Here is a 12,188-nt window from a genome sequence, read left to right on the forward strand (position 1 = left end):
CCCGCCTTTATTATTTTTACAAAGACCTCTCATCTTGTGAAGAAACTTTCCTAGCAGGAAAACAAGGCCACGTCTTTCAAGAGAAGGGAATAAAGCAAGCATCACCCGTGCCTGTAGCTCCATCACCCTCCTGCTCTGTGTTTATCGACTCTTGCAAACCATGTCTGTCTGTATGATTAGTTCTCGTATGGAAGATATTTGAATGGGCATCAATATTTGTCAGCAGGCTCAAAGATCAGGGGTGAAATGCTACTGGTTCGTACTGGTTTGGGCGAACCGGTAGCAGCGGCAGTGGGTGGTTCAGAAAACCGGTAGCGGCGTCGGTGGGTGGTTCAGAGAACCAGTAGCAGTGGTGGCAGGTGGTTCGGAGAACTGGTAGCAGCAGCAGCGCGAGGCTCCGCCCACCTGCCCGGACGTCATTACTTCCTGGTTTTAACCAGGAAGTGACCTGTTTTTTACCCTCTGCGCATGTGTAGAAGGCTTTGCACATGCTCTGAGGATCCATAATCGCACATGGAGCACACGCGCACACACTTCCGAACCAATAGGGAAGGTAAGTAGATTTCACCCCTGTCAAAGATGTTGTGATTCCTTTTCTTGCGTCCTGCATGTGTGTCCTAGGAAGGTAGCACATCTCAACAGGATCTGTTCAGAAGCCCTAGAGAAGAGCTTTGCTTCATAGGCTTGACCATTCTGCCACATTGCTCCATCTCTCTGACCCTCTGACTGGCTTTCTTCTATCTTCTGAGAAGCTCCTTGGTTCTGTTGTTCATTCTGAGCGTTCCTTGTGTCCAGTTCATGAACTTCCTAACTTTCTTGATAAAGTTGGGGGGGGTCAACAGTTTCAGTTCTAGTTCTTTCTCTCTCTCTTCCAGAAAAGTGACCAACTGGCATGTGTATAGTGTCTAATATTTGTTGTCTTCAGGGAGGCAAATGGACATGGTACACTCTGCCCCATTCACAGGAGCGGTTCTATGAAAACAATTAAAAAGAAATGCTTCCCCCATGTCCTCCCTGTCATGCCCCCACCGGAGCCTGAATCTGAGGAGGAGGACGAGCCAGAGCTGGAGCCGATGGAGATCGAGGGGGCGGTTTCGTTGGCTTCGGAGGAATGTGGGGAGGAGCAGGCTGAGGCAGCACAGGGCCCCTCAGGATTGGGACAGCTTGTTAGCAGGGAGGAATGGGGGCAGGATGACCGAGAGAGAGCAAGCAGTGGACATGAGGAATGACAGAGCTTAGGCAATGAGCAAGGACCATCCCCTCCTGATCCCCAAGCATGGAGAGTGGAGAGAAGGTGAGAACAGTGTAGGCTCACCTGACGACTTGGGAGGAGAGTGCCCTGTCCCTCTTCACAAGGCACACCTGGGGACTAAGATTTAAGGAGACGCTGTAGAGAGGGCAATTTGTCGGGAACAAATGCTGAATTGGTAGAGTTGGGTGTACCAGTACAGACATTGGGAGTTTTCAAGACTGCTTGCTTCTTCCTGACTTTGTGGATTCAGCACCTTGTTCCCTACTTTGTACACTCATTGTTTGTCCCTTGGTTTGTGGACTCATTTCCCTGTTCCCTTGTTTTGCTGGACTGGGCACAGTCAGAGGCTGCCATGTGTGTGCACACGCATGCACGCACGGTTTGCTCTGGGACTTGCCAAGAACGTGGGAGCATTCGGGGTGGAAATTTGGAGCATTAAAAGGCAGTTTGAACTCTCCGCTGGCTGTGTGACCTTCGTGCCTCATCCCGGGTCATCACACTCCCCACCAAACTCTTGTTCACTCGCCCTGGTCATTCACTCAGTGAGTTGGCTGTCTAAGGAACCAGCTTCCTTATATGTCTCCTGAAGCTGTCTCATCTAGGCCACAGGGAAGTAAAATTGCACTCATAGACAATGGCCTAGCAGCAATAATCAATTAGCTTTCTCTCTTCCTCCTTGGTTCTTTGTTATCTCCTCTTTCTGCTCCCCTGTTCACATTTAAATCTCGGCTGCAGCGTTTAAATCTATAAGCTTAGAAGAGGGGTGTGTGTGTGTGTGAACGTGTGTCTCTGGGTTATCTATGATAAAAAGATGTGTGTGTCTCCTAGGAAATCACCTTGAGAAGCCACTATTATCATTATTTCTGTAAATAACCTTGATAATGGAAGTTTGAATGGCACACACTGATTTTTTTTCCCCCTCCCAGATACTTGGCTGAGACGTCTTCCTTCTAATGCTGTTTCTTGAAGTGTTTGCCAGAAATTCAACTACGCGGGGGGGAAAAAAAGGGGCGAAGAGTTTATTTTATAGAAGGAGTTCTATCTGTTCTGTAAACATTGCCTACACACTGTAAACAAATGGTAAACACTCCACATCTTGGTTTCCAAAGAAATCCAGGGATGGTTGAACGAATGTTGGTCCTCTCAAGAAGGTCTTATTTGCCATTTGTCTCTGTAATGGAAACGGGGAGAGGGGATCGGCTGCACTTCTGAAAGAGCTGTGTGTTTAACGAAGTGCTGAAGTCTGTTTTGTAATTTTTCAGATGTTTTCCCCACCTGCAAAAATAAATAAAATAAAACGCTTCTCTTTGTTTACTGTTTCCTCAAGGTGAAAATTGGCCTGCTGTTTCCTGGGAAGCCTCTTTACATCCATCAACAGCCAGCCCCTTCCGATCCCTCAAACCCCCCCACACACACACACACACCTGTCTATACTTATTTGTTTCTTTATGTCAGGGGTGTCAAACTCGATTTCATTGAGACTGCGCATCAGGGTTGTGTTTGACCTCCAGGGGCCAGGATGGGTTCAGGAGAACTTCTAGCTAAGATTCTGTGCAGTTCAGAGACCCCCCAAATCCCACTCCTGGCTGGCCCCACCCACCCTGCCCTGCCCCTCCCAGGAGTCCCCATGCAACCCGTTTTGGATGCAGGTAAGTGCAGGGCATGCACGGAGGCTCAGGAAGGGCGAAAAACAGGCCTACCGGAAGCTCAGGAAGACCAAAAATGGGCCCATTTCCGGCCTCCAGAGGGCCGCCAGAGCCTCAGAGGCTGTTTTCGCCCTCCCGGAAGTTCAAGGAACGCCTCTGGAGCCTGGGGAGGGCAAAATACACACACCCACCCATGGTAGCCATGCCTACCATGGCCATACCCACCCAGCAACCAGGCAGAAAACCCCTTGCTAAAATTTTTGAAGCCCACCCTTCCTCGGGGGATGGGTGTGGCCAGGGTCAGTGTGGCCAACTCGAAGTCACTCATGTCGGGGGCGCCTGTGGTGGCTCGAGCGCTGTGCCAGTGAAAATGACCTCCTGAGCTCCGTTTTCGGCTGGGACAGCCTCCTGCAGCCATCTGACAGTGAAAACTGAGCTCAGGAGGGCTGCTCCATTTTTGCTAGCCAGAGGCACCCTGGGCCAGTCCTTTGCTGTTTCCAGGGCAGCCCCATGGGCCAGATCTAAGCACCCTGCGGGCCGGAGTTTGACACCCCTGCTTTATGTATTTATTTATTTTTATTAAACAGTTTTATAAGCCCCCTCCCCCAACTGACAGACAGGTCACTCTGGGCAGCTTACAAGGGTTTTTTTGTTTTGTTTTGTTTTAAGCCCAGTGATGAAATCTAAATTTCTTTCCTACTGGTTCTGTGGGCGTGGCTTGGTGGGGTCATGTGACTGGGTGGGCGTGGCTATGTAACCATGTGACTCGGGGATCAAAAGACAGAAACTCACTAACAACGTCCTACTGGAGCAGGGTTGGACTAGATAACCTCCAGGTCCCTTCCAGCCCTGGATTATCCTCTGAAGCTGTGTCTAGTGCCAGGTTCATAGTCCTTCCTTCATCTCCTTCTTCTTTCCCTCCCTCCCTCTTTTCTTTCTTTCTTTCTTTCTTTCTTTCTTTCTTTCTTTCTTTCTTTCTTTCTTTCTTTCTTTCTTTCTTTCTTTTTTCTTTCTTTCTTTCTCTCTCTCTCTCTCTCTCTCTCTCTCTCTTTCTTTCTTTCAATAACAGACCCCCCCACCCACCCCCCTGTTTTTTGGCTACACCCCCCAGTTTTTGCCTGCTGAGAGCAAAAACAGACCCTCCCACCCCACCCCCATGAAAAAAGGGTTCCGATGATCGCGCGGCACGGCTGTGATCGTCGGAGCCTTTTAAAAGCATTTTTTACTACCTATTCGTCTGAGCAGGTAGTAAAAAAATGCCTAAAAAGTAAAAAAAAAAAAGTTCCAACGATTGCGGGTTGCTCAGCTGATCGTCGGAACTTTTTAAAAACATTTTTTACTACCGGTTCGGCCGAACCGGTAGCATTTCAGCCCTGCCCTGGCCCCACCCTTCAAGGCAGCAACAATGCAATCAGATCAGCCACTTGATCAGTTCCATTCCCCCCCAGCCCAGGCTACAAAATAGTCCGTTGGCTGGAAAAATATCTATGATGATCTCTGCAAGCAGCTCAGGGATAAACATGATTTGTCTATCCAGATATGGTCCCTTCCTTTTGACTTTACTGCATGACTTGACTGACCTTTAAACAGATAGCACTGCACTCTAAACTGTAAACTAGAATTTTAGAACATAAAATAAGAAGGTTGGAGTGAACATAGAATGAAGAATGAACCAAGAAGGAACACAGAATAACAGAATCAGAATTGAGCTGGAAGGGACCTTGGAGGTCTTCTAGTCCAGCCCCCTGCTCAAGCAGGAGAACCTGTACCATTTCAGACAAGTGACTGTCCGGTCTCTTCTTAAAACCTCCAATGATGAAGCACCCACAACTTTCTTTCTTTTCTTCTTTTTCATTGGATTTATATACCGCCCTACTCCCGAAGGACTCAGGGCGGTGAACAGCCACAGAATAAAACACATAAATACAAAATTTAAAATAGAATAAAAACGAATTAAATAATTTGGCTGAGACAAATTTAAAATACCCCATAATTTAAAAACAAATTAAAATTTACATTTAAAAAGGGGAGAAGATTTAGGCCAGGCCAGCTTGATGAAATAAAAAAGTCTTAAGCGCGCGATGGAAGGTGCGCAGATCTGGGATCCTCCGTATCTCCGGGGGGAGCTCGTTCCAGATGGTAGGTGCCCCCACAGAGAAGGCTCTCCCCCTGGGGGCCGCCAGTCGACATTGTTTGGCCGATGGCACCCAGAGGAGCCCCTCTCTATGGGAGCGTATTGGTCGGTGGGAGGCTATTGGTGGTAGCAGGCGGTCCCGTAGATCAGTGGTCCCCAACCTTTTTATCGCCGCGGCCCGCTGAGCGCGCGCAGGGGTGGGGGCACGGCCCAGGAGCTTTTGCACACGGCCCATTGCGCACGGCCCAGGAGCCTTTGCACTGCAGCGTTCATGTCCCCCGGCCGCTGCGCGGCCCGGTGCCAGGTACTCCACGGACCGGCACCGGTCCGCGGACCGGGTGTTGGGGACCACTGCCGTAGATAACCAGGTCCTAAGCCATGGAGCGCTCTAAAGGTGATAACCAAAACCTTGAAGCACACCCGGAAGACCACCGGGAGCCAGTGCAGCTCGCGCAGGAGAGGTGTTACATGGGAGCGCCACAACGCTCCCATAACTTGTCTGAAGGCAAGCTGTTCCACTGGTTAATTGTCCTCGCTGTTAGGAAGTTTCTCCTTAATTCTAGATCGTTTCTTTCCTTCATTTCCCTCCTTGATTACAATGAACCGATAGTGAACATGGAATAACAGTCCCAAGCAGTGGTGGGATTCAATTTTTTTTACTACAGGTGCTGTGGGCATGGCTTGGTGGGTGTGGCATGGCTTGGTGGGTGTGGCTTGATGGGCGTGGCAGGGGAAGGCTACTGCAAAATCCCCATTTCCTCCCGATCAGCTGGGACTCGGGAGGCAGAGAACAGATGGGGGCGGGGACAGTCAGAGGTGGTATTTATTCTCCGAACTACTCAAAATTTCTGCTTCGGTTCCCCAGAACTGGTGAGAACCTGCTGAAATCCACCTCTGGTTCCAAGGTGCTTTTTCAAGAGGCAACTGGACTTTCTGGTTTTTCTTTGAAGACATTTCTCTTCTCATTCAGGAAGCTTCTCCAGCTCTGAAAGTCCAGTTGCCTCTTGAAAAAACACTTTAGGACAACCATGACCTGGCTGACTGAAAATCTCCATAACCATGGAATAACAGGCTTGGAATGCTGCTCATTCCAAGGGGGGGTTCAAAAATTTAAGATGATGGCCACTCCCATGAGACTGAAGCCCCCACCTTGGTTACATGCAATACGTGTGAAAAGGGTGGGGCTTTAAGGGCATTTTTGGGGCTGCCTCTTGATTATTTTGAGCCCCACCCTCTCTTCAGACACCCTTGCAAAGTCTCTCTGGATGACCTTAGTTTGCTTGACTACCAAGTGACTTCAAGACAGGGCCCTTCCAGTGCATTGAAGTCACAATCCACATTTACAAGTCACAACTAGACACAAGGACAGTTTTTTTTCAACACTCTGCTTAACAACTAATTCCCACAACACTGTCAAATAATTTACTAAGACTGTATTACTATTCTTCTTCTCTCCTTTCCTAGTATCTATCTCTTCCCACATGACTATAACCGTGTTGTTTGTATCTTTCAATTTATATTGTTTTCATTTGTTTCCTAGTACAATTTGATAGCTTATTAGTAACCTTGACTATCACTGAGTGTTGTATCTTTTTATTCTTGATGAATGTATTTTATTCTCCTTATGTACACTGAGAGCATATGCACCAAAGACAAATTCCTTGTGTGTCCAATCACACTTGGCCAATAAAGAATTCTATTCTATTCTATTCTATTCTATTCTATTCTAGTCTAGTCTAGTCTAGTCTAGTCTAGTCTAGTCTAGTCTAGTCTAGTCTATTTTCTATATTCTATATTCTATATTCTACTCTACTCCATTCTGTCTTCTCTTCTCTTCTCTTCTCTTCTCTTCTCTTCTCTTCTCTTCTCTTCTCTTCTCTTCTCTTCTCTTCTCTTCTCTTCTCTTCCCTTCCCTTCTCTTCTCTTCTCCTCTCCTCTCCTCTCCTCTCCCCTCCCCTCCCCTCCCCTCTTCTATTCTCTCTTCTCTTCTCCTCTCCTCTCCTCTCCTCTCCTCTCCTCTCCTCTACCTTACCCTCCCCTCCCCTCTTCTATTCTCTCTTCTCTTCTCTTCTCTTCTCTTCTCTTCTCCTCGCCTCTCCTCTCTTCTCTTCTCTCCTCTCCTCTCTTCTCCCCTCCCCTCCCCTCCCCTCCCCTCTTCTATTCTCTCTTCTCTTCTCTTCTCTTCTCTTCTCCTCTCCTCTCCTCTCCTCTCCTCTCCTCTACCTTACCCTACCCTACCCTACCCTACCCTACCCTACCCTACCCTACCTTTCCCTTCCCTTCCCTTCCCTTCCCTTCCCTTCCCTTCCCTTCCCTTCCATTCCATTCCATTCCATTCCATTCTATTCTATTCTATTCTATTCTATTCTATTCTATTTCCTGCCCTGTTTGATACAGAAAGTTACAGAGGGATGCAGAGCCATCATACACCATCCCAACAGCTATCAAACCGAGTATCCTTTTTTATAAATAGTTTGTCATGTGCAATGTGTAATGACAGGTGAAAAAAAGTACATATACCATTTTTCAGAAGATTGTCCAAATAAACCTTCAGGAGGTGAGAAATCCACCCTCATTAGAGAAGCAGCAGATCCAGTCTCCAGGAACCGATGTGGAAGAGCAAAGTCTTTGCAGTCAAGCAAAGAATGCAAAGAGGCTCTTTTTGATGCCCTTGTCTCTGACAGCTTTACCCAACCTGATGCCCTCCAGATGTGTATACCTCAAAGGGCCACAGCCTAGAACTTCTGGAAAGCCAACACATCTGTTTTATTGGGTTGCAGGAATTCTGAGTTTGGTTTTTCAATTAAGGTAAAGGTTCCCCTTGCACATACGTGCTAGTTGTTCCCGACTCTAGGGGGCGGTGCTCATCTCTGTTTCAAAGCCGAAGAGCCAGCGCTATCCAAAGATGTCTCCGTGGTCATGTGGCCAGCATGACTCAATGCCAAAGGTGCACAGAGTGCTGTTACCTTCCCACCAAAGGTGGTCCCTATTTTTCTACTTACATTTTTTACCTGCTTTCGAATTGGTAGGTTGGCAGAAGCTGGGACAAGTCACGGGAGCTCACCTGGTTACATGGCACTAGGGATTCGATCCGCTGAACTGCCAACCTTTCGATCGACAAGCTCAGTGTCTTAGCCACTGAGCCACTGCGTCCCTTGTTTTTTTCCAATTACAGATGTTTAATTCCTCGTTGAGGTAGCATCTTCGGTGTTGCGGTCAGAGAAATCTCTTCAATCTTCAATCCCAGCTTCCTATATCCTTGACCATCACATGTGTTTATGCAAAAGCCAAGGCACGTTTATTTTGAGATTTCACACCCCTCCATCCCAAGCACCCTAGCAAATAAAAGATATTCACTCACCCAACTAAGTTTGTAGCAGTTATTCCTCTTGCCCGTCGCTGCTAAAAAAAGGAAAATATGGTAGCATCCATAAGGATGTCCCCACTGTAGTTTGAAGTCTACTAAGTTAGCCTGCAGAATTATTACAAACTACCACAGCCCCTGAAGTAACTAACTTGGTTCATCTTTATTTAAACAGAGCCTTCAGATGCGTCCTCCTTTCCTCCTCCTGGTTAACTTCCTGGCCCCCACAGTGGCTATTCCTTTCAGCAACACTCTCTCTTTTTAATGGCAGCTTGAAAAGCCCTCAACCCTACAGAAGGAAATTAATTGCTTGCTTCTTGACTGCCGATATATTTTTTATAGGAATGCTTTTATTTTCAGATTCCCCAAAGGCCCAAGTAAGTATTCTGCTCCTAAATACAATTATAGCACAATTCTTGTTAGAAAGGGTCATATACGAAGAATTGTCCGCAGTCTCATCATCTTGTAACCAAAGTCATGACACGCTTCCATAAATCAAAACAAAGAGCGAAACAAGGTCACTTTGAAGATAACCCCAATTTGAGAAAGAGAAAGGAGGGAACGAGCAAAGAAGAGATCAGGATCACCTCAGGGAGGCCTTGATGAGGAAGGAGGGACCTGTATAGAATACTAACTTCAAACAGCAGGCAAGCTCTATCCTCCTTGATTCATTTCATAATAACTAACCACCAATGATGGTTGTTTCCAGTCTATTTCAGGGCATTGATTATCATCTTGAAAACCCTTCATGGAATGGGACTGGCTTATCAGAGGATCTGCCTTAACCCACCCGCCTGATTTACTCCATATTGTGGCCCGCCAATGGCCTGCGCGGATTGTTGCTGATCCCGACAACGAGGAGGCTGGTGTGGTGTCGTGCCAGCAGCCTGTGCAGCCGGTGCTCGAGTCGGACAGCGAGGAGGCTGAAGAGGATGTGGTGCCAGAGGCAGAGACTCAGCCAGGGCCTTCAGAACCTCCAGAGGCTCCTTCCAGTGGAGAGAATGAAGTGGAGGAGCCTCTTCTCAATGTTCGAGCACGCAGGGCTGACAAAAGGCAGGAGTGGCGACTCAGGAGGAGGTCTCCTGGAGAGTAAGGGTTGGGGTTAATTGGCCACTCCCTTAGCCTATTTAAGTTCGCACACAGATAGCAAACGTTGCTGGAAACAACATTTGGTCCTACGCAGAACATTTTGAGAGTGAGTTTTTTGTTACAACTTGGTTTCTGGGCTGATTGCCAACCCTTGTCGGACTTTGTTTAATCTCTGTAATTCATAGCAGGCTGATAAGGACATTTGTGATTAAAGCATTTTGAAAGGGGTCTGTTTGTACTAAACAGAGTTTCTGGAGCTGTGTGTGTGTGCTACACTTCTTGGGACCCGTAGCTGGGGCAGAAAACTCCAGCAGAAGAGGCTGTCAACTCGTAAAGCATCCCTGGCCTGCTCTCGAGTTGCCATAGGCAGGAAACTGACGAAACAGCATGGCAGCCAAAGAGCAATGGCAATGGCCTCTGGTCCCAATGACCAACTCAGATTGGATCCTGCAACATCCCCACACTTGAAGAAGATGCTCTGAATTTTGCCATTGGGAACCTCCAGAAGCTCAGGGGGCCCAGCAGACTGTAGCCCATTGAAAAAAACAGATGTGCCCTGAAAAATCTGGTCACCTTCTTGGATGAATTTCTCTTCTCCTTCAAAATAAATGTCGAAAGCAAATTCTCTCTGATGAATTTGATGAACTGAATAAGTAATAAGTAAATAAGTAAAAAAAAACAAAAAACCACAGAACTTTTATTGGCTAGCAGAATAGCAGAATGGAGAGAGGGAGAAAGAAGGAAGGTATATTGGGACAATTTCTGAACAAGTTGGAGGGGAAACCCCATTATTAATAGATTCTGTTTTGCTTTATAAAACCCCTGTAGGAAGTTAGCACCCACCCCTCGCCTAGGAAAATAAGATATTTCAGGAGATATTAAAAGGGCAGAATATTTCCCCTAAAAGGGAGGCAGAAAGTCAGCTCCCCACCTTTGTCAATGGGCCATTAAGGCCTGGCCCAGTCTATTCTACATAACAAAGATCTAGCTCCTTCAAGCAGAGCCATAGTAGGAATTACTCAAAGCCCTTTCATTACATCATTACCCAGCAAGGCTCAACCAAGCTTGGGACTCAAAAAACCCCACAACCTACAAAGTTACCCCTGCATGGCCCCATGGGAGTCTGACAACCAATCAGAATACAAGCTCAAATTCAAAAAGCCTAGAGAGGGTATAAAACTCAGGCACTCTCAGCATCTCTTCCCTTTTTTCCCTCTTCACCCAAGATCTTCAAGGCATGTGATCCTGTCCACCATTAAAACCATCTTCCCAAGCAGCCACCTTGTTTCCAGGGTCTTTCTCCCCACTTGGAACTGAACAGCCCAATGTAACATACCTGGAATTGCTGCCATTCTCCAGGGAGCTCTTTAAATGGACAGTAACAATTGTTCTTCCCAGAGTTCCAATTCTCAGCCTGCTATCAAACTGAACAAACTTAGTTTAAGTCTGAGCAAGTGCCTGGCACTCTGTGGTGTAGGAGCTGCACAGAAATCAGAAAGCCTGGATTCACGTCTCGGATTTCCACCTCGGCGTGTCCTCTGATGAGTCAGGGATAATCCAGGTAAAGCTCAAAAGAGATGTTGCTTCCACTTAGCCAAGTCCTGGGTTAAATGTCAGCCAAAGAATAGGTTGTTGATTCTCTTGTACAGGGAAGAATTCACAGCTCACCCAGACACTTAAGATACGCGCAGCAAGAGTCAGCTTTGATCCATGGCATTTCCAGTTCAAAGGAGCACCGAAAAGCAGGAACTGGAAATTGTTAGTCTGTGGTGGCAAAAACATAAAATCAGGAATTTAGTAGCATCTCTTCGGATTTAAATCTGTCTATTCTACAGAGTGCAAGGCTTTGGTGATCCAACCGGTCAGTCCTAGAGGTGACCAACCCTGACTGCTCTTTAGAAGGCCAGATCCTGAAGAGGAAACTCCAATACTTTGGCCACCTAATTAGAAGGAAGGACTCCCTGGAGAAGAGCCGAATGCTGGGAAAGATAGAGGGCAAAAGAAGAAGGGGACGTCAGAGAACGAGGTGGCTGAATGGAGTCACTGAAGCAGTCGGCGTGAGCTTAAATGGACTCCAGAGGATGGTAGAGGACAGGAAGGCTTGAAGGAACGTTGTCCATGGGGTTGCGATGGGTTGGATACGACTTCGCAACTAACAACAACAAATTCTACAGAGAGCCAGACTGGTGTGGTGGATAAGGCATCAGGCTAGAAAGTAGGAGACTGAGTTCTAATCATGCCTATCATAGTTCTACACGTTCTAGGGGCATGAAGCCAGCTGAGTGACGTGGGCCAGTCACTCCTTTTCAACCCTAAGAAGGAGCCAATGGAAAACCATTACTGAAAAATCTTGCTCAGAAAACTGCAGGGACTTGTCCGGGCAATGGGTATGTTTTATCTAGTGAAAAGAAGGATTAGGGTGTCATTATAGCAGTGTTCCAAAATTTGAGGGGCTGCCACAAGGAAGAGGGGATCAACCTAGTCTCCAAAGCACCAGAAGATTGAACAAGAAGCAATGGATGGAGATTAATCAAGGAAAGAAGCAACCTAGAACTGAGAAGTTTTCTAACAGTAAGGACAATTAACCAGTGGAACAGCTTGCCTCCAAATGTTGTGGGTGCTGCATCACTGGAGGTTTTTAAGAAGAGAGTAGACAGCCATTTGTCTGAAATGGTATGAGGCTTCCTACTTGAGTGGGGAATT

At 47.1% G+C, this 12,188-nt stretch overlaps 1 long non-coding RNA gene across 1 annotated transcript; it reads right to left on the reverse strand.

The window, feature by feature from the left end:
* Positions 1–2,254: 2,254 nt before the first annotated feature.
* On the reverse strand, positions 2,255–4,515 carry LOC132709581 (uncharacterized). Its single transcript, XR_009620613.2, has 2 exons — positions 4,479–4,515; positions 2,255–2,527 (listed from the first exon to the last, which is right to left on the reverse strand). It is a non-coding gene; the product is annotated as an uncharacterized LOC132709581 (long non-coding RNA).
* Positions 4,516–12,188: the final 7,673 nt, after the last annotated feature.

This window comes from Pantherophis guttatus, chromosome 17 (assembly GCF_059756535.1).
Source record: "Pantherophis guttatus breed Tessera chromosome 17, ASM5975653v1, whole genome shotgun sequence".
Taxonomy (NCBI): Eukaryota; Metazoa; Chordata; class Lepidosauria; order Squamata; family Colubridae; genus Pantherophis; species Pantherophis guttatus.